Source organism: Papio anubis, chromosome 1 (genome assembly GCF_008728515.1).
Source record: "Papio anubis isolate 15944 chromosome 1, Panubis1.0, whole genome shotgun sequence".
NCBI lineage: Eukaryota > Metazoa > Chordata > Mammalia > Primates > Cercopithecidae > Papio > Papio anubis.
In genome coordinates, this window is record NC_044976.1 from 100,631,716 (window position 1) to 100,659,266 (window position 27,551).

General features: G+C 34.8%; 1 protein-coding gene across 2 annotated transcripts in view; it reads right to left on the reverse strand.

Moving 5' to 3' along the window:
- Positions 1-27,551, reverse strand: part of OLFM3 (olfactomedin 3) — a 203,293-nt gene that overhangs the window by 105,433 nt on the left and 70,309 nt on the right. Inside the window, exon 1 of one of the 2 annotated variants that reach the window (XM_017945216.3) lies at positions 5,228-10,288. The exons of the other annotated variant lie outside the window; for it this stretch is intronic. The gene's annotated coding sequence lies outside the window, so the exon portion shown is untranslated. Of the gene's footprint in view, positions 1-5,227; positions 10,289-27,551 lie in introns of those variants that run through there. 2 annotated transcript variants of the gene reach the window in all.

Sequence of the window (27,551 nt, forward strand, 5' to 3'; positions counted from 1 at the left end):
ATTTTAGCATTTTTTTAATTGCCATGGGATTCAGATAAAATCATAAACTGAATGAGATATTTGGATAATCATTTACATGCAGTAAAAGGAATTTTTAAGTTTTAATCTCTGTAGAGAGTATGTTTAAAATACACAACTCACATATACAAACATCAATCACTCATCAATTATTAGGACTATTTATATACAAAACCATTTTGATGACAATGCCATTCTCTGCCCTGGAAGAGCCAGGTGGTATTAAATGCAGACAATGGGATGCTGGTGTCAAAACTCTGCCTCACTCCTGCTGACTGCTTGACCTTACTTGATCTTATCTGTGCAGACTGTAGAGGAAAATAACCAGGACACTCTGACTTTGATAGCTGTTTCTGTGATGCTAATTAACAGAATTGCAGAAGCAACCCAGGACACCAGGTAGGGATAGCAAAGGGGGGAAGGAGATGATGTCAGGGTATGTTCCAAATTGCACATTTGTAAATATTCATTTTAAAGTTTTCAACATCACATGTCATTGGCATTACTGCAATGTCAAAGCTCTTTTGGATACTGTGTGCTCTAAGGCTAACTTCTAATGAAGAGACAAAAGTTGCTAATCAATCTGGGATATTTCATGGTGACCTACTTTGAGTTCAGAAGATTCTTTTTTGCAAAAGGAGAAAGGTATTTGGATTCTTTAGAAAGCTCTATTTCCCTTAAAACAATCACTCGGACACTTGGAAGTAATACGAAAAAATGTATATTTTTTTCCAGTTCAAATTAAATTTTATACATACCTATTAACCTCTACTCACAGATTATTACCTATATGCATCCCCAAAATATGTTAATTGTGAAAAATGTTAAGTGGAGATATAGTAGTTAATATTTGCAAAAGTCATCTATTTAGAATTTTTTCCTCACTAAATACGTAGATACAATCCAAACTGTAACAAATACACTTTATTTTTACATTGTGTTTTATGTGTTACAAATGGATTTGCCTCCATAATTTCATTTAATGATAGCACACGCCTGAGGAAAAAACTTATATCCTCATTTTACAGATGTGAGAAATGAGTCATAGACAGTTTAAGTGATTTGACCAGTAAAATGGGATAACATCTTAGTAGGAGGAATTAAATCCTTTCTCCACAGCCATATTGTTCTTGATTATGCCATATGTCAACAGCAGAAAAAAGGTCTATAACTAAAAGAACAAAGGCAAAGTATTATGAGGAACAATCTAAACCCAATTAGTAAACAGTGGGGGAGAGTAAATTATATGTGCTAGAAGCTCTTGAATACTTCACACCTTTTATTGGAAGGAAGGTTGTAGACAGAAAAACTAGGCAGACCAGGTGGTTCTCAATGGAGCCATTCTGCACACATAGATGCATTTCGAATATCTGTAGGAGTGTTTTTGGTTGTCACAATGAGGCATAAGAAAGCCACAGCCTGGAATGGAAGTGGGTTAAGTGGTGACCCCCTAAAAGATCGGTACAAGTCCTAGACCCTGCAACCTTATTTGGAAAAAGGATATTTGGAGATGTAATTAAGTTAAAGATCTTGAGATGACATGATCCTGTATTATCCAGATTGGCCCTAAACCCAGTGACAAATGTTCTTGTAAGAGATATAGAGGGAGGCAGCCACACAGAGAAGAGGAGGAGCCAGTGTGACCCAAAGCAGAGATTAAAGTGATTCTGTCACAAGCCAAGGAATGCCTGGAGCCACCAGAAAGCTGGAAGAGCCAAAAACTAAAGTTTACCCTGGAGGGTGTAGAGGTCATGCTGTCCCCTGGATTGCACACTTTCGGTTCCAGAACTATAAGAGAATAAATTTCTGTTATTTTAACCCACTAAGCTTGTGATGATTTGTTACAGTAGTCACAGGAAGTGAACATAAAGGTATATCCTACCTTTATATTTTTGCATCCCCCTTTCACTTTGCTTACCTTCTTTCTTTAGCTGTTGCTATGAATTTCCTGTCTCCACTTAGTTGTACAATACATTTTTCACTCTGTGTGGGGCTTCTCTGCTGCCACTTGGACATCTCTGAGAAACCACTCAGTCATTCTGAGGGCCTTGGGTGGCTAACACACAGAGAGGACACAGGTATTGCAGATCTAAGGACAGCCTCAGATAGAAAAAACAAAACTCTCCTGAATCCCGCAAGACATTGAAATGCTTTAGGAGACATTCATATGGGTGAAAATTCTATTTGTAATTATTTGATCCTATAAATAACATTTTTTGCAAAAATGAAAAGTCTTTGGGCAGGCTTATAATATACACTGAGTTTTCCATGAATATATTCATCATGTAAATTGAGGGAAGATACATTGTATTCTGTTTGGGTTGGAACTTAACTAAGACTAGTTCACTATTTTAAAAACTGTCTATGAACAAATTAGTGTGTTCTGTTAGCAACAATATGCGAATTACCCATACCACACACTTCATTAATCTTCATTTGAAACTCTCACATTTACGGTTATTCTGTATGTAAGTGTGAACACCTAATTACTTAATTATATATTTTAAATATTGAAATGTGTATTATTCCATTTTAATTACATGTCTTATATGTCTCAATTATATTACAGTTAGATAGTTATACTGAGTTTTTAAATTTCGATGCTGGTAAGCTATGTTATTTTTGTGTGTAGGCTGGTAGGTTTATTTATTTATGGAAATAATTGCTTTTGGGGACATTAAAAATGTTTGTAATTAAAAGGGTGTACACTGGTTTGAAAAATATTAAGATTTCTAAGCTAGAAAGCTATCTTTCAAGGCAGACTTGGTGTCCAGGTAAGCTATAGACTCATCCAAAAATCTTCAATGTACCATATAAGCACAGCTAGACCACATCTCACCTTGATTTATATAATCTTAAGGCTATTTTTCCTCCTCCTCACCTTTCCCCTCCATTCTCCTCCTCCTGCCTTCCTTCTTCTCCTTCTTCATATCCCTTGTCTCAGAGAAGCTTCAGCTTTACACTTAAACAATCCTCTTCATTATCACAAGATGTTTATCGAGTATCCATCATGTTAAAAAGCACATTCTCGACCGGGCGCGGTGGCTCACGCCCTTAATCCCAGCACTTTGCAAGGCCGAGGCGGATGGATCACAAGGTCAGGAGAGAGATCAAGACCATCCTGGCTAACACGCTGAAACCCCATCTCCACTAAAAATACAAAAATTAGCCAGGCCTGGTGGTGAACGCCTGTAGTCCCAGCTACTCGGGAGGCTGAGGCAGGAAAATGGCGTGAACCCGGGAGGCGGAGCTTGCAGTGAGCCGAGATTGCGCCGCTGCACTCCAGCCTGGGCGACAGAGCGACACTCTGTCTCAATTAAAAAAAAAAAGAAAAAGAAAAAGAAGAAAGAAAAACAAGTACATTCTAAATATACTGTAAAGAGTATAAATTCGGCCTTCTGTTCTCAAAAGCTTATCAACATGAACTGAAAAATGTATGCTGTATACATAAAATATACTTAAAATCATGATTAGTTGTGTCAATTTCCTGGTTTTCTTCTTGGGTTAATGTTTTGCATGTCTTTTTATGTTTCTCCTTGGCAGTACTTTCTTAGATTATAAAGTCCTAAGGGGTTGGGATTTTATTTAAATAATTCTCTTTGTACAGATCCTAAAATAGCACAATGAAGAATTAGTGGTTTAAAATTCTTTTTGATGAGGGAGTGAAGCTATGCCTAAATCCCTGATAGAAATCACTACTATTTCCAGATTACATAACAGCTATATTTAAAGCTTCTGAAATAGAGCCATTGGTAAAACTAAGATTCAGTGATTCTTTCGGGAAACTTAGAATTTTAGTGAGCATTTTTTTTAGTCACAATCCAGAGAGGATGTTCACTCAATAGAGTTATTAGCATTGTAATGTTAAAATATTTGAAAGGAAAACGGCACAATGGCATAGTGACTCAATGGTAATATTTTATGAATCTCGTTATGATTTCACGCATAGCTACTCTGTGTGTAAAACCATCGTAAATCTAGTCAATGATTTACTAAGGAGCTCAGTGGGTATCCTTTGAACAAAATGGAAGCAAATATCTGGTAGGGCAAAGGCATGATCTTCCGTAACTTAAGATAAATGTGGTTATATTTAGAAAAAGACACTAGAAAATAGGAAGGAAGGGTAGCAGAATATTAAAATGAGATTTTTAACTTACACAGAAAAAACAATGAGAATTTAAAATGGAGAGTCAATACCAGAAAAGCAACATTAAAATTGAGACTGAGTTGAGGCCGCATTGTAAATTCAGCAGTGAGGCAAAACAGATAAATGATGGAAACTGCTTGGGCCCCTTACTTGTTAGGGAGTGAGAAAGGGACTAACTTTAAGGATTGGGATGACATAGCTACCTATTTAACTACGATACAGTGGAAAAAAAAAACAAGTGAAATTAACATACTCTGGGTCTCTACACGCTACCCAAGTTTAACCTCACAACAATCCCTAAGATTGTCAGAAGGACAAGAAATGTCAATTGAACAGTTATAGTAAAAAGACAGCAATGAGCTTTACACATACAGTTAATGTTTTAAGGGGCTAATACCTGCACAACAAAAATGTAATTTCCCAATTCTCAGAGAGGAGGAAATCCAGGCTAAATCAGATTAGGAAGCTACCACCAAAACAGCAGTTTGTAAATTGAAGAAGGAAGATTATTAATTTGAATATAGGCAATTATATGAGTCTTCACACTACCTTAAACTTATAAGATTTCGAACTACTTTTTTGAACTCTCTCCCATATCTTGAATCTCTAACCTTATTTAAGTAGGTAATTGTGGAAGGTGTTTATTTAATAGTTCAAGTTGCTTTGTTATTTTCATATGGAGTACATATGTTATTAAAATTAAAAATATCACAAGTGGTGAAGCTTTGGCAGAGAGGCATGACAGGTCCCCAGTCAGGAGAAGGGGGTTTGTTGAGCACCTTTGAGCTCTGCCTGACATGTCCTTGGCCCACATACTTATTCTCGGCAATGAGCTGTGCTGATATAACCTAACAGCATTTTTTTTTTTTTTTTTTTGGCTCTATCAATCATATACCTTTTCGGGTTTCTCTGCTTAGACCTTCTCTACTGCTATATTTTGGAATACCTATGGGAACCCACACAGACATTTGAACTGACGTATGTGCAAAGCTGGAAGTGCAAGGGGTTTAGCACTTCAAATCTCAACTAATTGGAGACCTGAGCCAGAAGATAAATACTCACCTTTTAATCATTTTATGTAAGCAGTCCGAGGTGCATTCAACCTGGCTTCTCTGAAGGCCATCAGCAATAACTCCTTTTGCCATCCATGGAGTCTTTACAACGACCCTATGACATAAATTCTGTATCTCTATTTTTAAAATGACAAAACTGAAGTTTAGAGATGTAGAGCAAAATTCCAAAAGTCACACAATTTCTTAATGAAGAACATGAGGTTTGAACTACACTTATTCACTGCAGAAATGCTAAAGGGATATAAGACAGAGGTTGAGAAAGCTGCAGAGATGCCTACAGGGAGAGAAAGAGAATCATACAATTGAGGTACTTCAAATATGATGTCTTTCAAATTGGAATGGTTTGGAGACTATCTAGATGATGCCTTCTACCCACAATCTCTTACGATATTATCTCAATTTCCTCCATTAGATATTTATTAGGTCTTCAAGATCTGTTCAAAGGCAAACACCTTTTAGAAAAATTACTATAAACTTAATGGTAAAAAGGGCTAATTGTTAGCTATTTGAGAGCAATAGCTTTGAAAGAGTATAATGCAGTCCTAAGATATAAAAATCACAGGGAAAGAAGTGAAATTAAAAGAGGTAAAGGAGCTACAAAGTCAAATTTCACTTTTATTTATTTTGTTTAAGGTTTTTCCTACTAGTAACTATAAGGAATATGAAACTTCAAAGCAAAAAACGATTAATTGGTAGGAAAGCCTTTTTATTTAAAAAGTCTTGAAAGTGTGTAAGGAGCAAAGCAATTTCTAAAGCAGTGCTCCAAGTTTAGCTTTCTAACTTTAGTTAGGATATAAAGAAATAATTATACATCTGACTTAGTCATAATTGCACCATCTTCCCTCTCATGAAAGGCTACAGATTATGTAACTGCAGCTATTGATTTTCCACATCAGACATTTTAATTGAAAGGTTAAGATGAAGCTGGATCAGAAATGTTTGAGGTTACTAATTCTGCATTAAATAATTTGTGACTTGAACGCCCTCAACAGACAAGAGGCTAAGAATGTTATAAGAAACATTGCACTTCTTGGAAAAGGAGTATTACTAGTACCAATTAACAGAAAATATTTAAAGCTTGGACTGAAATAAAAGACATGAACTTCAAATAACCTTAGCTTATGAGTGGGAATGTTCTGCCATTATTGGTTTTGCTGATTGTGATATAGACTACTACTCAAAACTTACTTCCCCTTTAGAACTGATATCATTTTTATTGACATTGTTGTTAACATTTGAGGTATTTAAGTAAAGAAGATAAAGTCAGAATGATCATTTAGTAACTATTGCCATCCAGAGGCTGAGTTCAAACCTTAATCCCAAAAGCCCTACAGGAAAAAAAAAAAAAAAAAATCAACACTCACTATTCAATTGTCAGAATGACTGATAACCCCAAGGCCATTAAGTGACAATAGTAAGCAACAACCCCCATCGTCATTAGGACTGGAATTCATCTAAAAATTTATCAACAGAAATACAATGATTTAAATGTTTCAGGAGAAGAAATAGATTAGGTAAATTAATATGAAATAAAAGGGACTAGGGAAGATCAATACGTTACTAAATCTAGACTTTGCTCAGAGAATCCACTGTAAAACTCCAAATATATTCCCTGTATACTGAGCTAATGAATGCTACACTCGATGTACAAAACTACAAATTAGATATATAAAACTAAATATTTACAATGAGACTTTCATAAAGAATTTTAATTATTTTTGTCAATATTTTCTAAGCATATCCTTTCCTTTTCAGGTATGGGGACATGCATAATTAATTACATAAACCTTAAAGTGTTTATTATGTGTTGTAGTGAACTAACATCTAACCGTTTTTAGTCATCCTGCAAGTCTGCCCTGACGACCCGTCATCATGAAGGCATTCTGGATCCCTTTATCTGAATTGGGTTCCCATCTCTTTGCCCCTACTGTGTACTGCACACACCGAATTTCTTAGGGTTTACCACATTGTTTTTGAAATTGTCTCCTTAAATATCAGTCTCCGCCAGTAACTGGGAGCATAACTGATGGTGGTAACCATGTTTTCTACAAATTGCTAATGCTCTGCTGCCTCAGCATTGCTTTTTAGATGGTTGTATACAACGGTAGTTCTTAAACAAGTCTGAGTCCCAAATTCAGAACTTAACCTGACTTATTTCCCACCTAAATTTCTCAATTTTTAGAATACTATTTCAATACTATTAAATTAGCTCACTGTTTTGGAGTGACTTGTGCCAACATATGTGTTACTTCTAATAGTGCTACAATGCTGGAAATTGTTCAAGGGTGAGAACATGATGAAGCTGGTATCAAGTGCCAGAAATTAATGCTGTGTAGATATAGCCAAAGGGGGGGAAATCCTGCATGGGGCTCTTTCCAGCCTTTAACCTGTTGCAGTGGTCAAAACAATAAAAGAGTTTTCAGTGGTCTGAAGGGAAATCATTGAAGTTAAATACATGTATACTCATGGAGCCCAGCTATAAAAACATATTTAACAGAAAGAAGAGGTTGGGAAATTTCTTTGTAGAATGGTAATTTAAATGCTTGACAGTTTGGCTAATGTTTGCATTATTCATTACTTGGTACTTGATGAAGATGCTTCACTTTTTATCTTGATTTCATTCCTCACTTGACCTACTAAAGTATGTATATTTCAAGTAAAGTCAGCAAACATTAACAATTTCAGGAGCTCCAAAAATTATATAGGTACTAACACTAAATAAACTAGGTTCATACTACATACTACATCGTACACATTCAGTGTTCGCAATACAACATTGCAGAAAAAGAAAGTCAATTTGATTTTTAAGTTGCAAGATATTATGCTAATATCAAAATTGCATGTATAATTGGGCCTTTATGCTCTTATACTTGAACTTTTTTTTGGTGTGCTTTATTTAACCAGCTGGAATTACTATTTAAATAATATCTACTTCTGCTCTTTAAAAACTTGCTATAAATAGTTGTACACTATAATCCTCTTAGGATTCAATCTGTTTTTTTAAAAAAAGCATCTTTAAGATAAGAAAAAGGCACCAATAAATAAAGTTCTGTTATTTTAAGCCAAATGAAGTATCATGCTATTGAAACAATGAAGCACTTTATCTTAAAATTCCTTATTTTTTAATAGATGGATTATCTGCTGTTGATGAGCTTAAACATAATGATAATCATTTGATGCAGCTAAAATACAATATCTCTCCTCTCTTCGTAGAAATAGTTCAACATTTCTAGAAAATAAGTTGGCAAATATTCAAAACATGAAGAAATTGATGAATGTTAAAATAAAGTAATAATCATCTTTGCAAGGTAGAATGGTTTCACATCCTATCGCTGGAAACCACACACAGCTGAGGATATTCCAACCTTGGCATCCTTTCAGAAGTTATTTCCATATACTTGCCAAATCATAGGGAAGTTTCTATTCTGAAAATACATCATTGTAATATCCTCAGTAAGAAGGTCCATTGTTAAATTAATGCCAGATTTATCTGTGCTGTTAAAATTATTATGAGTATTAGCACAGCTATTAATAATACTACCCTGTGGTTTTCAAAGAGCTTTCATTTGTACTGCCTCATTTAGTTATTTCAGCAACTCTGCGAGGTAGAAAGGACTAGTATTATTATTCCCATTGTATATATGGGAAATTGACACAAAAAGACTGAATTGACACTGCAAGTTACACAACGGGAAACTGTGACTTACAGATCAGGAATCTTTGTAATTTAAAAAGTAGTGGAAATATTTATTAAACATCTGTTATGGGCAGTCACTTTCATCTCCCAATAATAGTTATTGTGAATTGTATATTTTCTTTGTGCCAGATAATTTAACAAACTCTATCTTTAAAAATTCAAACAAACTTTCAAAGACAGATATTATCATTCCCCTCTTTCAGGTGAGAATGCAGTAGCCCAGAGGTAGCATAATAAATTTTAAATTCAGATCTGTCTGACTTCCAAGTTCAAGATATTCCCTCTGAGATATTACTTCATTTAAATCTTACATTATCACTTTGAAGTAGGTATAGTGTCTCTCCCTTTTTTTTTTTTTTTTTAAACAGACCTGGAAATGATCTAAGAGAGTTAATATTACAAGAATACACTGGTTGAAGAATCATCTTTCCGGCTGGCTGGATTTTCAATTTTAGTGATTGTTGACAATTCTTTTAAAGTATATAATTAAATTTCCTGCCTTACTAAGAAGAATACATTTAGAGCAACTGTAGTTTTGGTTGAAGATGGTTACTTTTCAACTGCTAGAGACATTATTTTAATCTTACTTTGCAAAACATTTGTGTAAATATTGAAGGTAGCATATGGACTTGAATCTGTACTGATCATCATATATGACTGAATATTGTTTTTAAACATAAATCATTAATGTCACAGAGTTTTTGTGATTGTGAGATCTGGGTAATTGGTTTATTATTATACACCTACTGTGAGCCAGATACTCAGCTATAGCAAAGGGGATAGACGTAGGAGTGAGCTAAGCACATGAATTAGATTTTCCAATACTGAGAGCATCAGAGTTCTGAACAAGATACAATTAGATATTAGGAAAAATGCTTCACTAAGCTATAAGCAATTTAATATTTAATCATAGCATAAAGAAACCACAAACAGAAAAGCAGTACAACAGATTTACATTATTTGTTAAACATAAAATAATCATCTGGACAATTTTATTTGAGGTTATTTATGTTATTTATGATTTAAGAATACAATATTCTGTTATGTGTGCCAAGAGGAAGGTCAGTATATTTTAGAGTTAAGTCAAGAGTTACCATCACGATGATTATTAATACTGTTCCTAAATTGCAGTATCATCTGTTGTAGTAACAACATTGCAATGAAAGTTTGAAATAAAATACAACATGGTTTATGTAAATAAGCACAGATTTTGTTTTGTATAATAAACAAACTGTTTTCAGAAAACATTATTTTAAATAGATACATTGTTAGTCTATCTTTTTGTAAACATTGCACCAAAAGTAAAAATAAAAGCCATAAATAATATGTATACATTGAGACTGAGTCTTGCTCTGTTGCCCATTCTGGAGTGTGGTGGTGGGATCTCTGCTCACTGCAACCTCTGCCTCTCATGTTCAAGTCATTCTTCTCCCTTAGCCTCCTGAGTAGCTGAGATAACAGGCATGCGCCACCACACCCAACTAATCTTTATATTTTTAGTAGAGATGGGGTTTCACCATGTTGGTCAGGCTGGTCTCACACTCCTGACCTCAAGTGATCCACGCATCTCAGCCTCCCAAAATGCTGGGATTATGGGCATGAGCCACAATGTCCAGCCCATAAACACTATATTTTATAAATCACATTCATTATTGTTGAAGTTTTTAAAAATATTGAATTATCTTATTACTTTTCCCATAATTAAAAATATACAAATCCTATAATGCAATCATAGTGCAAACTTGGAGAAATCAAATAATGTATTTTTCTTCTGATGTTCAGCCTTTACAGTGGTATTCTCCTGAGCAGAAAAGCACACATAATTTATAATTATTGAGGTTTTCTTTTATTTATATTGATAAATGTATTTATTCTGGAAAGAACATTGATTAAAAAAAACATTTTATCATTCTTCCCTTTGAGAGTTTCTTTCCACAGACATTTTTATAATTACTGTTCTGGTTTTGATATAATACTTCAATACTAATTAAGTTGTCCAAAGAAATTCAACGATCATTTATTGAACAACCACTATAGGCAAGGTACTGTGGAGATCTGTAAAAAATAAAGAGATGAAGGACATCACAACCTGTCTTCGAACAGTTAAATTTCCTGAGGGATCTGGAACAAATTCAGCAACTGCCCTGATACATAGTGTGTTAGTTCTCTGTCACTCCTGTAACAAATTACCACAAATTTAGTGACTAAAAACAACACAAGTTAATATCTTATAGATTTTTTTTGGTCAGAAGGCTGAAATAAGTATCGTGGGGCTGAAATCAAACTATTGATGCACTCAGTTCCTTCTGGAAGCTCCAGGAAAGAATTCAGTTCCTTGTCTTTTCAGCTTCTAGCGGCTGCCTGCATTCCTTGGTTTGTGGCTCCCTTCCATCTTCAAAACCAGCAATTGCATCACTCTGATCTCTGTTTCCACCATATGTCTCTCACTTTGACTCTCTTTCCTCCTTTTTTTTTTTTTTTTTTAACCTATAAGGTGCCTTTCCATTACATTATTCCCACTCAAATGATGCAGGATAACCTCTCTATCTCAAAATCCTTAACTTAATCACATCTGCAAAGTCTTTTGTCCATGTAAGATAACATATCCACACGTTCTGGGGATTTGAATGTGTAAATATATTTTATTAGAGGGGGCATTCTTCTGCCTATCACACTTGACTAAACTATGGTGAAGCGATAAATACCTTACATTTTAAATGTAAACACTGACATACTCAAAAATTCAACATTTAAGTTGTTTTAACCTATTCATATTAAAACATTCAAATATTAACAGGGAAGATTATAAGGCCAAAAGTTTATCATACCCAATTAAGTAAGCAAGAAAAATTTCCCACTTCAGGTTGCAAAAGAAGGGAGCAAATTTATTGATAATGCATAGATTAAGTCTTAGTAAATAAACTTATATTTGTATTTTTAGTTCACTGTCACAGATCAACCACCTAACTGTACTTTAATTTTATTTGAAAAATCTTATTATCAGAAAGCAAACACAACTGGACAGAACTTAATTTGGTTCTACAGAAATTTCTTGTGCTGACTTGTAAAACAATGAAATACTAGTTTTGAAAACAAAATTATTAAATTGATAAAAATATTTACATACTTTATAGGATCTTTTTATTTCACATATCCCTCTATTATCCCATTTCTCTGTTGCATCTTAAAACAAAATGACTTGAAAAATTTTTTTGAACTTTCTATCTCCAGTTTTTTTTCTCATTCTATGTTTAGCCTATTTTAGTCATGTTTTGCTCCCATTATATGGAAACTTAATTTTAGTGAAAGTTATCAGTGATCACCACACTGCTAAATCAAAGATCAAATCCCAGTCCTTATTTTACTGGATCTCTCAGTAGCATTCAAAGCAGATGATTATTCTCTGTTTGAAATTCTTTCTTAATTTGACATTCAGAACCTCAACTCTCTTAATTTTCATACTATTTCACCATTGAGTCCTCAGCAACATTTACCTCTCTTCTTTAACCACTTAACCTCAGTTTGAGTAAACTCTGAGTAAAATCCAAAGTCATGATAGTGGCCCATAAACTCCTGCATTCTTTGGTTTTCCGTTACCTACCTGAGCTCAACTCACAGGTTTTCACATGCTCTTTCTCCTTCTGGAATGTTCTTTCCCATGAAAGCAGAGTATTTATCTCCTTTATATTTTCAGTTTCAGACATAGACGCTGACACAGTGAAGGAACTCAGAGAATGTTAAATAGGTGAACATATTTTATCTAAAATAAAATGTGAAGTAAAATATGTTCGCTACTTTTCCTCTTAGAAAATCTAATAACAGCAAAAATGCGGAGGGTTTATTTTTCCTGTTTGTGTTTAGCATCTGATTCTAAAAGAATTTATAGGCTGAGCAATGGTATGTAACCAGTGACTTGCCTGTATTTTTCAAATTAAGGATTACTTGACAAGTGATAGAGGTATTGGGATTAAATAAACTTCTGCTTTTGCCAGAGCTCTTGTATCAGCTGTCCTCAGAGTTATCTCTGGTGCTTTAGTTAACAATAGAGACACATACCCACTGCTTTCTTTGCTGTCAGTCTGGCTGCTGCTAATAGCAACCAGGCAGGTCCTGGTTTTCGTTTGTTTGTTTTATGCGTGTATTGAATTTCTTAAACATCTGAAAGCTATTACAATTTCTCTTTGAATTTTTCTCAGAAGTTTTTTCTTTGGGTTTTTATTACTTCTACTGTTATAGGTACAATATTCTATTAGGTTGTTTGTATCATTCACCTTCTCCTGCCCCCACTGAGAATTCTCCATAAGCCCAAATAGAAATGTCTTGACTATTTTTCTTATTTCACTCAGCATTTTAGAGATGCTCAGTGGTGAGTGGAAAATATAATAGTTAATAATAATTATAATAAAATGTCTGGTAATCTCTTAATTAGATATATAACAATTACATTATTAGATAGTTGATAATCTAAGTTTATATATACACACACACTCATACACACACACACACATGCTAATATTCCTTTCATTCCAACCTCTCATAAGGCTGGTGATTACAAGGTTCTTACAGCAGAACAAGAGTAGAAGAGTCAAATGCTTGTCTCTGAGATACAAGATCTAAAATGCAGCCACAAAAGAAACATATTTAGAAGAACAGAGGCTGCTGCAAGTATCTTCACCTCCTCCCAACATTAAGCTCCTCTGGGCTAGAAAGACAGGAACTTCAGTCGGGAGGTATAGTTACAGCTGGTGTAGGGTCCTTGAGAGGAGTGGTGCTAGAATCCTCAGAGAAGCTTGGCTTGAGTAGAAGGTACTCGGGCTCATTTCCATTTGGGACCAGTGAGTCAGTAAGCCTTAGAGTTCTGTCCTCAACTACAGAGGGGTAAATCTCTTACCTCAGAAATTTGTTTGTTTGTTTACAACAAAATTTGTTGAACATAATAAATGCATTAAAGGTGCTATCTGATTTATCGCTACAGCTCTGTATGAACTGATGAGAAAACTGAAATTCAGAAAGTTTAAGAAACATGCCAGGCTGGGTGCGGTGGCTTACGCCTGTAATCTCAGCACTTTGGGAGGCCAGAGTGGGCAGAACACTTGAAATCAGGAGTTCAAGACCAGCCTGGCCAACATGATGAAACCCAATCTCTACTAAAAATACAAAAATTAGCTGGGGTGGTGGCGCATGCCCGTAGTCCCAGCTACTCAGGAGGCTGAGGCAGAAGAATGGCTTGAACCTAGGAGGCAGAGATTGCAGTGAGCATAAATAGTGCCACTCCACTCCAGCCTGGGTGATAGAGCGAGACTCCATCTCAAAACAGAAAGAAAAAAAAGCTGCCTAAAATTGTACCACAAGACACAAGAGTGGGTGTGGTCTCCACAGACAGATTGCCTTGTGTGAAACCAGACTCTGTTTCCTGTGAGTTGTGTGCCTTCGGAAAGTTACTTTGTGCTTTTGCGCTTTCTTTCTTCATCTTTAATACTAAAAATTATAGTTATTTATATGGTTCTTATTAGTACTAAATTAGTTAATACATGTAAAGTGCTTTAGTTTTAGTAAGTGCTTAATAAATATTGGCTCTTAATTTATTATGCAGCAGAGTTAAGAGTATAACCAGGACTCATCTGACTCCAACCCGTGCTCTGAACAACGTACATACAGGCCCATACATACAGCTGATCTCGCTATTGTAAAGACTGGAGAGGAATGGGATGTAGTTGACCGTCAAGAAGAGAATCTCCCTGATGCTAGCTAAGCAGGGCTAACTGAGGCCCAAGCAGACAGGTCCGACGTTTGTTTCTTTCATAAGGACGTTCCTCTGTTTAACTTTACCTCTTCATTTCTTCATCCTTCCTATGGATTAAGCCGTTTAGAACCACTTATTCCTATGAACACCTGTCAGAGACCTCTTGTATTTGTCTTCTCTGAAGTAAGAATGATTAAAATTATAACACAAACTCTCCCACTCTACCCTAAAATGTGTTGTTACCTGGAACCCCTAAAAATGTGTTGTTACCCAGAATATTTTCCCCCAGAGGTATCACAATGTGCCTGTGAATATGTAAGCCTGCCTTTTAAATCAATACCTGTGAAAATGTGAAGAATATCTTGTGAAATTAAATGGAAGCAATTGCTAACATATTTAGAGTTTATGATGGGAGGAGTACTGTACTAAGCAGCTGACATCCAATAATTCATTTAATTCTTATGGAAACTCTATAAAGCAGTTGCTAGAATTTCTTCCAATATAGACATAAAAGTGTGACTCAGTTTTAGCTCAAACAAGCAAAGTCATAGCATCTGAGCGTTATCCAGGCAGTCTGACTACAAGGCCCTATGGCTTAACCATGAACCTCAGAAGATTCTGTTCAGACGTTTTCAAGATACCAGGTGGTCTTATCCAGCAGACAATGACCTTTATTTCATGGGCATATCTCTGTAAAGTGACTGATTTTAACCTGATTGCCCCAATGTATGTAAATTTTAAAATTTACACAAGGATATATTCCTTCCTGGGTGACTCTTTCTTTGCTTTTGAATATTTGCTCCCGAATATAATATAAGATGTGGTAGAATTTATAAATATTTTAAGCTTCTCCTGTGGCCATGTCCTTTTAAATCTGTGTATTTATAATTTCAATCCAATTACTTATTTTTAACTTACATTTTTGCACTAAATTCTACAGGGGAATCTAAAACACTTCAGCATTTCTGAATTCTGAACAACCTGAAAATAGGGATGTCTCAAGTTATATTCTTAGCTTCATCTTGCTAGTGGAGTAATTAAAGCATGGATACAATCTGTTTAAAGTTTAATGTAATTAGCAAAGCTTTAGGGGAAAGTCTTACTAAATTCTAACAAATAAAATGTATATGGATTTTTTTTTACTTATTCTCAAAAAGTGAAGAGAAAAATTGAGTTAATTATCAGAAAATCTAAGTCTCTAAAACTTTTTTACTTATTTTTATCTTCTCAACTTATAATTCTCTTGATAGTTTCTTCCATTTTCTAATTCAGTTTATGTATTTATGTGCAGAACTTAGACAGTTACAGTTACAGTGGTTTCCCTTCAATAGGCTAGGACTGTGTTTTTTCCTAAAATATTCTATATCATTTCTTCCATACATATTTTTTAAAAGTCTGTAATTTACTTTTTTATTTTCTCCACTTAGAAATATAACTGTGATAACAGAAACTTTGAAAAAAATAATAGTTGAGGTTAATTTATTGAGGAATAAAATTTCTGATGCACATTTGAGGCCTGACTATTATTTTAAGTGCAGGAAACCATAGCTGAAAACTGAAAATTATTTCTATTAGCTAAGAAATAACAGAGGTAAATCACATGAACTTTGTATCCACAGTCTTCAATGAAAGTGCTTTCATTGGGCATCTTTTGCTTAGAAAATGAACCAGCTTTGTTAAATTTAAACATAAATTGACACGATTCTATCAATTTCACACTGATTATCAAAATTTTCATAGTGAATTATTTGCATAATAGTGGATACAGAGTGCCACTGTGGTCTTTTCAGTATGTTTGCATGGAAGCAAATAACCCCACTATCAAAACTAGAGTGAAATTCACAGTTCTTATGGATATTATTTTTATTCTTGATTCTAAGAATTCAAATACATTACTTTTCTTTCAACATTGAAGCTGAACTAACAAAGGATGAAATGAAGCAAGAGTGACATGGAGTTGAAAACAAATCTAATCTGAGTAATGCGTGTTCAACCTATCACTATTAAAGTTTGAATTCTGGAAAATTAACCACATTGTATTAGATCCCATTTGCATGATATAATATTGTATATTTTTACAAAGGATGTTTGCTTTCTTCATTAATTCTCATTTGTCTTTCTGACAATTTACGTAACACTGTCATTCCCAATAAGTCTAGTGAAATATTTCCACTTGCATCCAAGTCACACCTAACTGGCTGCTTCTTGGGTCTCTCAATTTAATTCCCATAATGGTTAATTTTTAACTCTTTTATTTATTTATTTAAACACTACAGTTCTGGAAATGTAGTATTTCCAATCAGATTAAAGCTCTTCAGTATCAGGAGAAAATTATTCAAAATTCAATGAATATTTATTTAGTTCTTGAGATAGGTCAAATAATGTAGCAAGAAGCTGAAAATTCATAGATGAATAAACTACTCAAGAATGTTGAAGGCAATTTTCAAGAAGCACTATAGTGTGGACGTGCACAGAATGTTGTGGACCACAGGGGAATGAATAAAATCTAGGGCAGGAAAGAGGGTAAGAGACATGAAATAAAATATAAAACATTCAATTTGTGTTTTAATTAATGAGTAGATGCATTTCTCATGAATAAAGAGGAGGAAGAGACAGAGAATAAGACCAGGTTATGGGTTTTCATAAAAGAGAATGGAATAGTTGTATATGGACGCAGGGTGCCAGAGAGGGAATAGTGGGAGATAATGTTAGACAGATGGAAGGCAGTCAGATTGGGAAGGGCCTAAATATTTGTCTTTATTTTATTTCTATAATATTTGTATTTTCCTTGTAGGAAATGGAAAGACATTGATCTATATTAAATTGGAGTTTTTTAAATGAAATATCACTTTCTTTAAGAAGCAGTATCATACTCTCCACCTCTAAATTAGATGCTTTCTTATGCATTCCCAGATTTCATAGTACGTTGTACTTATTCTACCATAGTACTCATCATAGTTTTGTGTATGTGAGTGTGTGTATGTGTGTGTGTGTCTGTAGTCTATTTTAATTTTTTATTTAATTAATTTATTTTTACAGACAGGATCTTGCTCTGTCACCCAGGCTGGAGGGCAGTGGCATGATCACAGCTCACTGCAACTTTGAGCTCCTGGGCTGAAGAAATTCTCCCGCTTCAGCCTCTTGAGTAGCTAGGACTACAGGAATATGTCACCACTCTTGGCTAATTAATTCCTTTTTTTTTTTTTAATTGTAGAGAAAGGGTTTCTGTATGTGAGCCCAGGCTGTTCTCAAACTCCTGGGTTCAAGCATCCTCCTGTCTTAGCCCCACAAAGAGCTAGGATTACAGGCATGAGTCACTGTGCCTGGCCTATGTCTGTAGTCTATATTAAACTGCGGGCTTCTGTAGGACTTCAACATACCTTATTCTTGGTTATACACTCAGTACCTAGCACTTGGCTTAGCTCATGGTGGATTCTTAGTAAATATTTGGTGAATATATTAATCCCATCTTTAAGATGAGAACTCTGACATGAGTGTCAAGGATGCAGAGAAGTGAGATGGGATAACCAAAGAAAGTGGCAAAGTATGAATTTAAACCTGAGAGATTATTTTAAAGTGTATATAGTGACTATGCTATGCTTTATTCATTATAAACAGTCCAGTGTTTGAAGCCTTAGGTTAATTTAACAAGACCATTAAAATATTAGAATTTTCTAACTCTAGGCTTAAGGCAAGTAAGCCATATTCAACCACATTAAACTATTTTGTCATATATCTTTTCTTTTTTAGTATGGCAACAGAGATAGTACTAACATGGGGATGATGATATTGAATCTATATCTAATAGTGTAGTCTATATCACAGGCAAAATCATATTTACAGTATCTTCCTTTAGATTTGACAGTATGATTCAGTACCCCAAGCCATTTCTACTTACCTAGGCTGCCATTATATTCATGCAATAGATCAATGGAACAGGGCAGCCTGGTGTAGCAAGAAGAACCCTGATTTAAGACAGAAGTCTTCAACAAAAGTCTCAGCCTTGCAATTAAACTCTCTTGTGACTTTGGACAAGTTATCAGAGGCTGGAGCTAATGCTTCTGGTTTCAAATTTTAGCAGATTTAAGTGAGGTAAAGTATACAAAGTCTCTAGTACAATAACTGGCATATTGGAATTTTTAGGCTCCTCCCTGGTCACCTCCCTGAGTTTCTTCACTTACTAAAGTAGGAGATTTAGTGACAGTCATTTCTGATGTCATCATGAGTGTATTATTCTATTAAGATGAATTATAAAACTAGTTGTTTACACTTCACATAGGGTAAACAATTGTCTCTCAAATATGGCAGAATATTTAAAAGGGGAAACTGAACAAAGTTTTCTAACATTGGGTTTTTAAAAGGCTTACTATTTTTAATGCATTTCTATAAAAGAAGTCCCTTAATACTAGCATTGCCTTCTGGAAAACAACAGCAAAAGCAAAAGAATTGGAAGAATAATATAACTGCTTTTGCTTATCCATAAATGAATGAATGATACAGCACTTCTAGAATTGAAAAGCATTTGAGAGCCGTGCTTAGCTTGAATCTTTTTAGAATTATTTAGCCTTATTTCTAAGGAAGAGTCACTTTTAGTTTTTACATATAACTACTTCCATCTTTTATAAAAATAGAAGAGACTGAAAATGACAGTCTTCTATAACCCTATGCTGTAAAGGCCTAGAGGGGAATTGTGAGAAAAGAAGTAAAAACTGCCTGAAATGGTTTGATATAAAATGTCATTTTTTTTCTAAAATGATTGTGACTTGTCTTTCGAATATTTTGAATGAAACAGAAAAGAACTAGCTTCCTATTAATCTAGAATATAGTTTTTTTAAATCATTCTTCAAAAAATAATCCATTCAAACATTTCTTGGCACTATGGAGGAAGACTTGTCATCACTCAAAATTTTCTTTAAGAAGCCTTGTCTCATAAAGTCAGTCAATCTTTTAAGATTTGAAGAATAATGATTATCTGGTAAGAAGATAATCAGGTTAAAGCTAGCAGCACCGTGGAAAATTTTCTTTCTTGAGTCTACAAGGACTGTTTGGCTTTTCTAAAGCCTAAGGTCTTGTTCCCAAAACTCCTTACTTTAAATCCAAGTTCATGAAATATATTAACTACTATCACTTAGTCATTATGCTAAACAGTAACATTTTTATAATATACTGCTTTTGCAAAAGCAAGAATATATATAATATGTATAATTATATAATTTTTCACTTTTATTATATTTATTTTAAATATTTAAAGTTTTAATATAATATACTACAAATATTATAAATATTCTGTCTATATATAAGAAAAAGTGGAAAAACACATACTAGACTATTGTTGGTGGTAGATTCACAGAGAATATATGGTACAGGAAGTTTTCTTTCTATGCTATATCTCTTGAATTTTTGTTAAGAACATAAGTATCTTTGGTAATTAGAAAATATTTCCTAACAAAATTAGTAGATAAACATATTAAGAGAGTGATATGTGAAGAAGGTATAAACCCCATTAAGATAGACTCTGTTTCTGTCTTGTTCAGGATTATGTTTCACAGTGCCTGTCTCACAGAAGGCACTTACTAAATATTTCTTGAATGAATGAATCAAACTATTAAAGAAGCTGCCACAACTAATTTAGAAGCTGTCTTTAGAGACCACATGAAATCTTTCTTCATATGGGAACATTTGCGTTGTTAGACTAGGATAATATATCTTTGACCATTGCCATGGGAATACATGCCTTGGAAATACTTTCAGGCGCAAGTCTTTGGAAATATAGTCATTCAGCAAGAAACAAATAAAAAGTGTGTTCATTATGCTTGTTAGAATGGCTCTTTTTGTAGGATTATAGAGGTCTATTGTGCATGACTTGACACATTTTGAATTTGGCAAGATCTACAAAATGAGAGGAATAGCTACTGGCTCCTTGTCTACTTGTGTCTTCTTTTCCTGAGAGAGTGTTTTACTGGCAGCCTACCCAGTAACACTAGCACAGGATTCATATTTCCTTTTACTTTCATTCATAAGCACTTTTCCACTTTCTAACCAAGAAAACTTGAGAAAATTCATTGAGTCTTAGAATTTCGCTCATTCCTGGTGGTTTCTTCTCTCACAGAGATTCTAAGGGTGTGATAAGGGGTAATACTTTCCTTAGATATGTCTACAACAACTGTAGATGCAGCAGCAACTACTGTGTCCTGAAGACCTGCTATGTGTTTGGCACTAAATACATTTTCTAATGTAGTTTTTCTAAAAACCTTATAAGGTAGGCATTTTTATATTTGTTTTTAGATGGTGAAACTGAGGCTCAGAGATATTAAATGTACTCAAATGAGGCTTGTATTAAAATGACTTACCTGAGACTCAATTCTGGTAGGTCTGGATCTAAGGATGTTTACTGCTGTGACTGTTTTGTTTTGCAACTTTAATATAATCCATTGTTTTTATGGCTTCGCTCGACAGCTGCCCCTTCTATGTAAAGAGTGTGCCTAGCCTGGGAAATTCTGATGAAAATTAGAGTACAATCCTGAAATGCCAGAACTTGGATTGCACTCAAACTGTCACATGCTTTCTAGCTATGATAAATGGGCCTGAACTCATTAGTGATGGATTTCTAGCAGCAGCAATTGCACAGGTAAAACTTCTTAACTAAGCAGATATTCAATCATTCTGGCACTGTAAAATGTCATAAGTGCTCTCAGTGTAATCATCCTTTTGTTTCTTTGCTACATTTGGATGAGTAAAATCAGGAAGCATTAGAATAATGCCAAGTCCTTCCAAAAGTATAGGCCAACTGGTATTTTGGGAAACCCACTTCTTGTGTCACACTAAGCTGTCTTGGATCTTGATTATTTAATGCCAAAAGTGCTAGTTGAATTACAGTCTTGTACACTGAAATGCAGAAGAGTAAGTGGACTCAGCTCTTGGTGGAAGTATACCTTTGTTTCCTTTCTTCTCGCTCTGGCAGATCCTCATCTATCTCTATCTCTCGGGCTCCAGGAGTTTGGCACTTTGCCACCCAGTCAACTCCTGAGACAGCATAATGAAAGTTAATGGACCTCCAATTCAGGTAATTCACACGAATTAAAAATAACTTAGGAAATCATTTAGGGCCCTATAAAATCAAATTTAGAATACGACATGCAGAGGTCATAATAGTCCAGTTCAAACTTTGTGCCACACAAAATAAATTAAATTTATTTGAAATATCTAAAAATTATTAAAGTCAGAGAGAATAGAATTTTTCCAAGTCTTTTGCAAAATAAATAATCTCAGTAATATTTTCTTGCTTGATTAGTTCTAAATGTTTTAAGATCTGATTTAAAGATTGCTTACACATTTTAAAGTACATGTAGGAAACACCTTTAGCATATAATAAACTTACATAAATTATTTTATAATTTCTAAAATTCTATAAAAATTACGGCCCAATATAGAATATAGAGTATAGAGGAAAAGGGTAGTATTTGTGCAGAAACCACATAAATTATATGATGGATGAAAGAGAATGAAAAGGGACCTTGACTTTGCTTTAGAAGAGACATAATAAACTTACTGCTGAAAACCGTTTAATCCTTTCCTTTTTTACAGATTGAGCTTCACTTAAACCAACCCAGAGGGACTACTGAAATCTCCTCCGGAGCTAAATTTCTCAATTCCGCAAATATTTATTAAACTAGGCTTATGAATTCAAATATAAAGGTCAGTAAAGTGCTGTCCTATCCTTAAGTAATCTACAATTTAGTTATTAGATAAGGCAAGCACTGGCATCTTACAGTGCAAGGAAGAATATAACAGTAGCCACAGGCAAAGCACAAAATGCTCTGTGAGTTTTTTGAAAGGAAACTAAATCATGTTGAAGTCTGCATGGTAGAGTGAGAAAATATAAAACTGAGGTTTAAATCTGTTTTTTACACCTTCTCATTTTTGGTCCTAGGAAATTATTTAAACTTTTGGAGCTTTAACTTCTTTTGATATAAGATGCACTTCACAAGTGGTTTTTACAAGATTTTCTCATTATCTGTTCATTAATCCATAAAGAAGTATGCACTGATTGCTAACTGTTTGCCTGGTTCTATAGCTGTACGGTCTATAGTATAGTTGGGCAGCAAAAGTATGGTAAGTGCTATGATAAAATGGATATGCAGATTATATATAGTAGGGCTTTAAAGAAAAGTGTAGTCACTCCTACTCAAGGGAGATCCAGAGTCTCTTGTAGAGGAGCTGCCATTATGATCTTTACTTTGCAGATGAGAAAATGAAAGCTAAGAACATTTGAATAATTGTCCCCAGGGTGGACAGTTACTAAGTGGCTGAGCCAGGAACCAGGGCTCCAGCATTTTTACATGAGACAATCAATTCTGTGTTAGCTTTGAAAAGGATTATCAAAATAACGGGACCTAAAGGAATCATTTACATCAATGGGAATGTGCATACCTCAATATCTCAGAGCATTTTAAAGAAATTGACATTTTGTTTAGCAATTACTTTTTATGATTAATGGTGACATATACTCACTCATATAACTGTTACGCAAAGCAGGCTTTTGAATAGTATGTGGAAATATTTAAGAAGTCTTCTAGTTTCAGGTTACTTTCAAAAAGAGTTTTTCTTTCCAAACCATTTCAATGGAGATAAAATACACTGTCTCTGTAGTTCAATAATAAGCTCTCGTGACCTCATCAAATGCATATTTTTATCCTATGTCAAGGCACTATTCTTTTGTACAAATGCATAAGGCCAAACAATTGTTTTTTTTTTTTCTCATTGCTTAGGACATTCATATAAATCAATCCTCTCAAAGGGAAGAAATCTATCCTGTACTTTCTCATTCCTCCCTGCTTTCCCATTGCTCTCGTAGAGGGTGGGAAAGGCTGGTGACACTTTCCCCTGCCATTTGAAGGCAGCCGCTATCCCATGGTACAGGTGCTGAGGAATTGCTAGAATTGATCTTACAGTAAGTGACTCTCAGTAAGTGCCTTTGTCATCGTCTTCCTCCCTTTGCCTCCACTGTGGATGCAATAATGGTTCATGTATTACTGCATGAGCAATCACAGAGAGAATATACAGCAGAGTCCAAGTTAGTGTTTACACAGATAATGAGAATAAGGTGCCCATAGCTATACTGAGCAGATGCCTGATTTTTAATGGGAAGTGGGAGAAGATAGAAGACTGCTCATGCTTTCCAGAATCCACAGGTGTTTTGAATTGTGTCACTAATATAGCTGTGGGGAACTCATCAATATCATCTCCTAATAATAACTGGCAATCCACTGGGGTTACCTGAATTTTCCATCTTACAAGCACAAGAACCTTTCTGTAGCTTTGTCCAGATAAATGGAATCAAAATACTTATGGCAATTTATCTTTGACAAAAAGCAACAGGGCAGAACATCACCTGAGACACACTCATGTTGTTTTCACATGATCAATTAAAGGTGACCTACAATAATGAAATAATTGTTTATTATAGGGCATGAATGTATTAAATACATTGGGGAATCTCATGGCAAAAATCTGCATGACTCTGGATTATTTTACTTAAGATGGAGATAAAAAGTGTAGAGTGCGATTTTTTTCCCTGCTGTACCATAAAGCTTTATTTCTTCTTTTGTGGAAATACTATATTCTGTGTATTGACTAGCTGCAGTGGTTTTTAAATTTTAGTGTGCCCAAGAACTTTCTGGAATCATGTTTAAATTGAAATTGGTGGGTTCATCTTCAGATATTCTAATTCAGTAAGATTGTGGTGAGACCCAGGAGTATGCATTTTAAAATTGGATTTTGACTGAGAAAAGTATTACATAAAATGAATGACTGGATGCAACCAGGAGAAACAGCTGCTACCAATAGACCATGACATTGGGAAGACAGGCACACTATGATCAGATCTTTGGAGGAAAGGCATTGAGAGTGGATGGAGGGAGGACACAGACACTGGGCTGAAGTGGGAGGAAGCTGGGAATCCTGCACGGGGCTATTGAACACTGGGACTCATTCCTAAACCCTGGTAACACTGTGGGAAGAGAAACAAACTCAGTTAACTGAACCCACCTTATACCACAATAAAATCCCCAATGGCATCACAGAAGATTAAAAAAAAGCAAAGCAAAGCAAAGCAAAACAAAACAAAACTAAAAACATGGAAAGAATAGCAACTCCAGAGATAGAAAGAACATCAGCCCACACAGATGACAAAGAACCAGCACAACAACTCTGGTAACTCAGAAATCCAGCATGTCTTGTTACCTCCAAATGACCACACTAGTTCCCCAGCAATGGTTCTTATTACGGATGAAATAACAGAAATAGAACTCATAATATGGATAGAAACAAAGATCATCAACATTCGGGGAAAGTCAAAACTCAATCCAAGGAATCTAAGGAATACAATAAAACAATACAACAGGCTGGGTGCAGTGGCTCACGCCTGTAATCCCAGCACTCTGGGAGGCTGAGGCAGGCAGATCATGAGGTTAGGAGATCGAAACCATCCTGGCTAACACGGTGAAACCCATCTCTACTAAAAATACAAAAAAATAGCCTGGTGTGGTGGCAGGCACCTGTAGTCCCAGCTACTTGGGCGGTTGAGGCAGAAGAATGGCATGAACCCAGGAGGCAGAGCTTGCAGTGAGCTAAGATCACGCCACTTAACTCCAGCGTGGGTGACAGAGCGAGACTCCATCTCAAAGAAAAAAAATATATAAGAGAAAAAAGATGAAATGGGAATTTTAAGAAAGAAACAAACTGGTGTCATAGAGCTGAAAAATTCACATCAATAATTTCAGAATACAGTCACAAGTATTAACAGCAAAATCAACTAAACTGAGGAAAGAATCTCAGAGCTCAAAGAATGGTTCTCTGAAATAACTCAATTAGATAAAAATTAAGAAAAATCAAATGAGGAAGAATAAACCAAAAATCCAAGAAATATGGAATTATGTAATGAGACCAAATCAGTGATTCATTGGCATCCCTGAAAAAAAGGGAGAGAAAGCAAGCAACTTAGAAAGCATATGATAATATTTTCCATGAAAATGTCCTTGACCTCAATAAAGTAGCTAACATTCAAATTTAGAAAATGCAGAGAACTCCTGTGAGGTGTTATAGAACACAAGCATCTCTAAGGCACATAACCATCAGATTTTCCAAGATCAAAATGAAAGAAAAAATGTTAAAGACAGCTAGATAGAAGGGGCAGGTCACCTACAAAGAGAGCCCTGTCAGGCTAACAGTGGAACTTTCAACAGAAACCCTACAAGGAAGAAGAGACTAGGGGCCTATATACAGCATTCTTAAAGAAAAAGAAAAATCCAAAGAAGAATTTCGTATCAGGCCAAACTAAACTTTATAAGCAAAGAAGAAATACAATCCTTTTTAGACAAGCAAATACTAAGGGACTTCATTGCCACCTGACCTGCCTTGCAGGAGGTCCTTGAGGGAGTATTTAATATGGAAAGGAAAGACCATTACTGGCTGAGACAAAATCACATGTAAGTAGATTAACTGCTGATACTATAAAGCAATCATACAATCATGTCTGCATAAAAACCAGTTAAAAACACAATGTCAGGATCAAATCTGCACATATCAATATTAACCTTGAATGCAAACTGGCTAAATGTTCCAATTGCAAGAAACAGAAAAGCTAGTTGTAAAAAGAAGCAAGACCCAATGGTATGCTGTCTTCAAGAGACACATCTCTCATGTGATGATACTCATTGTCTCAAATAAAGGGATGGAGAAAAATCTACAAAGCTAATAGAAAACAGAAACAAAATTAAACAAAACAAAGAACATGAGTTGCTATTCTAACTTCAAAATAGTCTTTAAATCAACAATAATCAGAAAAGGCAAAGAAGGGCATTGCATAATCATAAGGGGTTCAATTCAACAAGAAGAGCTGACTATCCTAAATATATGTGCACTCAACACAGCACCCAGATTCATAAAGTTCTTAGAGATATACGAAGAGACTCAGATTACCATAGAATAATAGTGGGAAATTTCAACATCTTACTGACAATGTTAGACAAATCATCAAGTTTAAAAACTAACAAAGATATTCAGAACCTGAACTTGACACTTGACCAAATAGGCCTAACAGACATCTACAGACTCTCTACCTAAAAACAACAGAATATGCATTCTTCTTATCTGCACATAGCATATACTCTAAAATCAAACATGCTTTCAGCCATAAAACAGTCTTCAGAAAATTGAAAAAAAAAATCATACCAAAACACTTTTTGATAACAATACAATAAAAACAGAAATCGATACTATGAAAACCACTCAAATTCATGCAATTACAGGGAAATTAAACAATATATACCTACATGACTTTGGGGTAAGGAATAAAATTAAAGCAGAAATCAAGAAATTATTTGAAACTAATGAGGACAAAGATACAACATACCAGAATCTCTGAGACACTGCTAAAGTGGATTAAGAGAGGAGTTTATGGCATTCAATGCCCAATAAAAAAGTTTGAAAGACCTCAAATTAACAACCTAACATCACACCTAGAGGAACTAGAGAAACAAGAGCAAACCAACCCCAAAGGTAGCAGAAGACAAGAAATAACTGAAATTAGAGCTGAAATGAAGAAAGTTGATCTTTTGTATAAAAAATACAAAACATCAACGAATCTAGGAGTTTGCTTTTTGAAAGAATAAATGAGATTGATATGCCACTAATTAGACTAATGAAGACATAAAAAGAGAAGATCCAAGTAAACACAATGAGAAATTACAAAGGGAACATTACTACTGACCCTAGAGAAACAAACAAACAAACAAAATCATCAGAGACTACTGTGAACACCTCTATGAACACAACTAGAAAACCTAGAAGAAACAGATAGATTTATTTTCCATA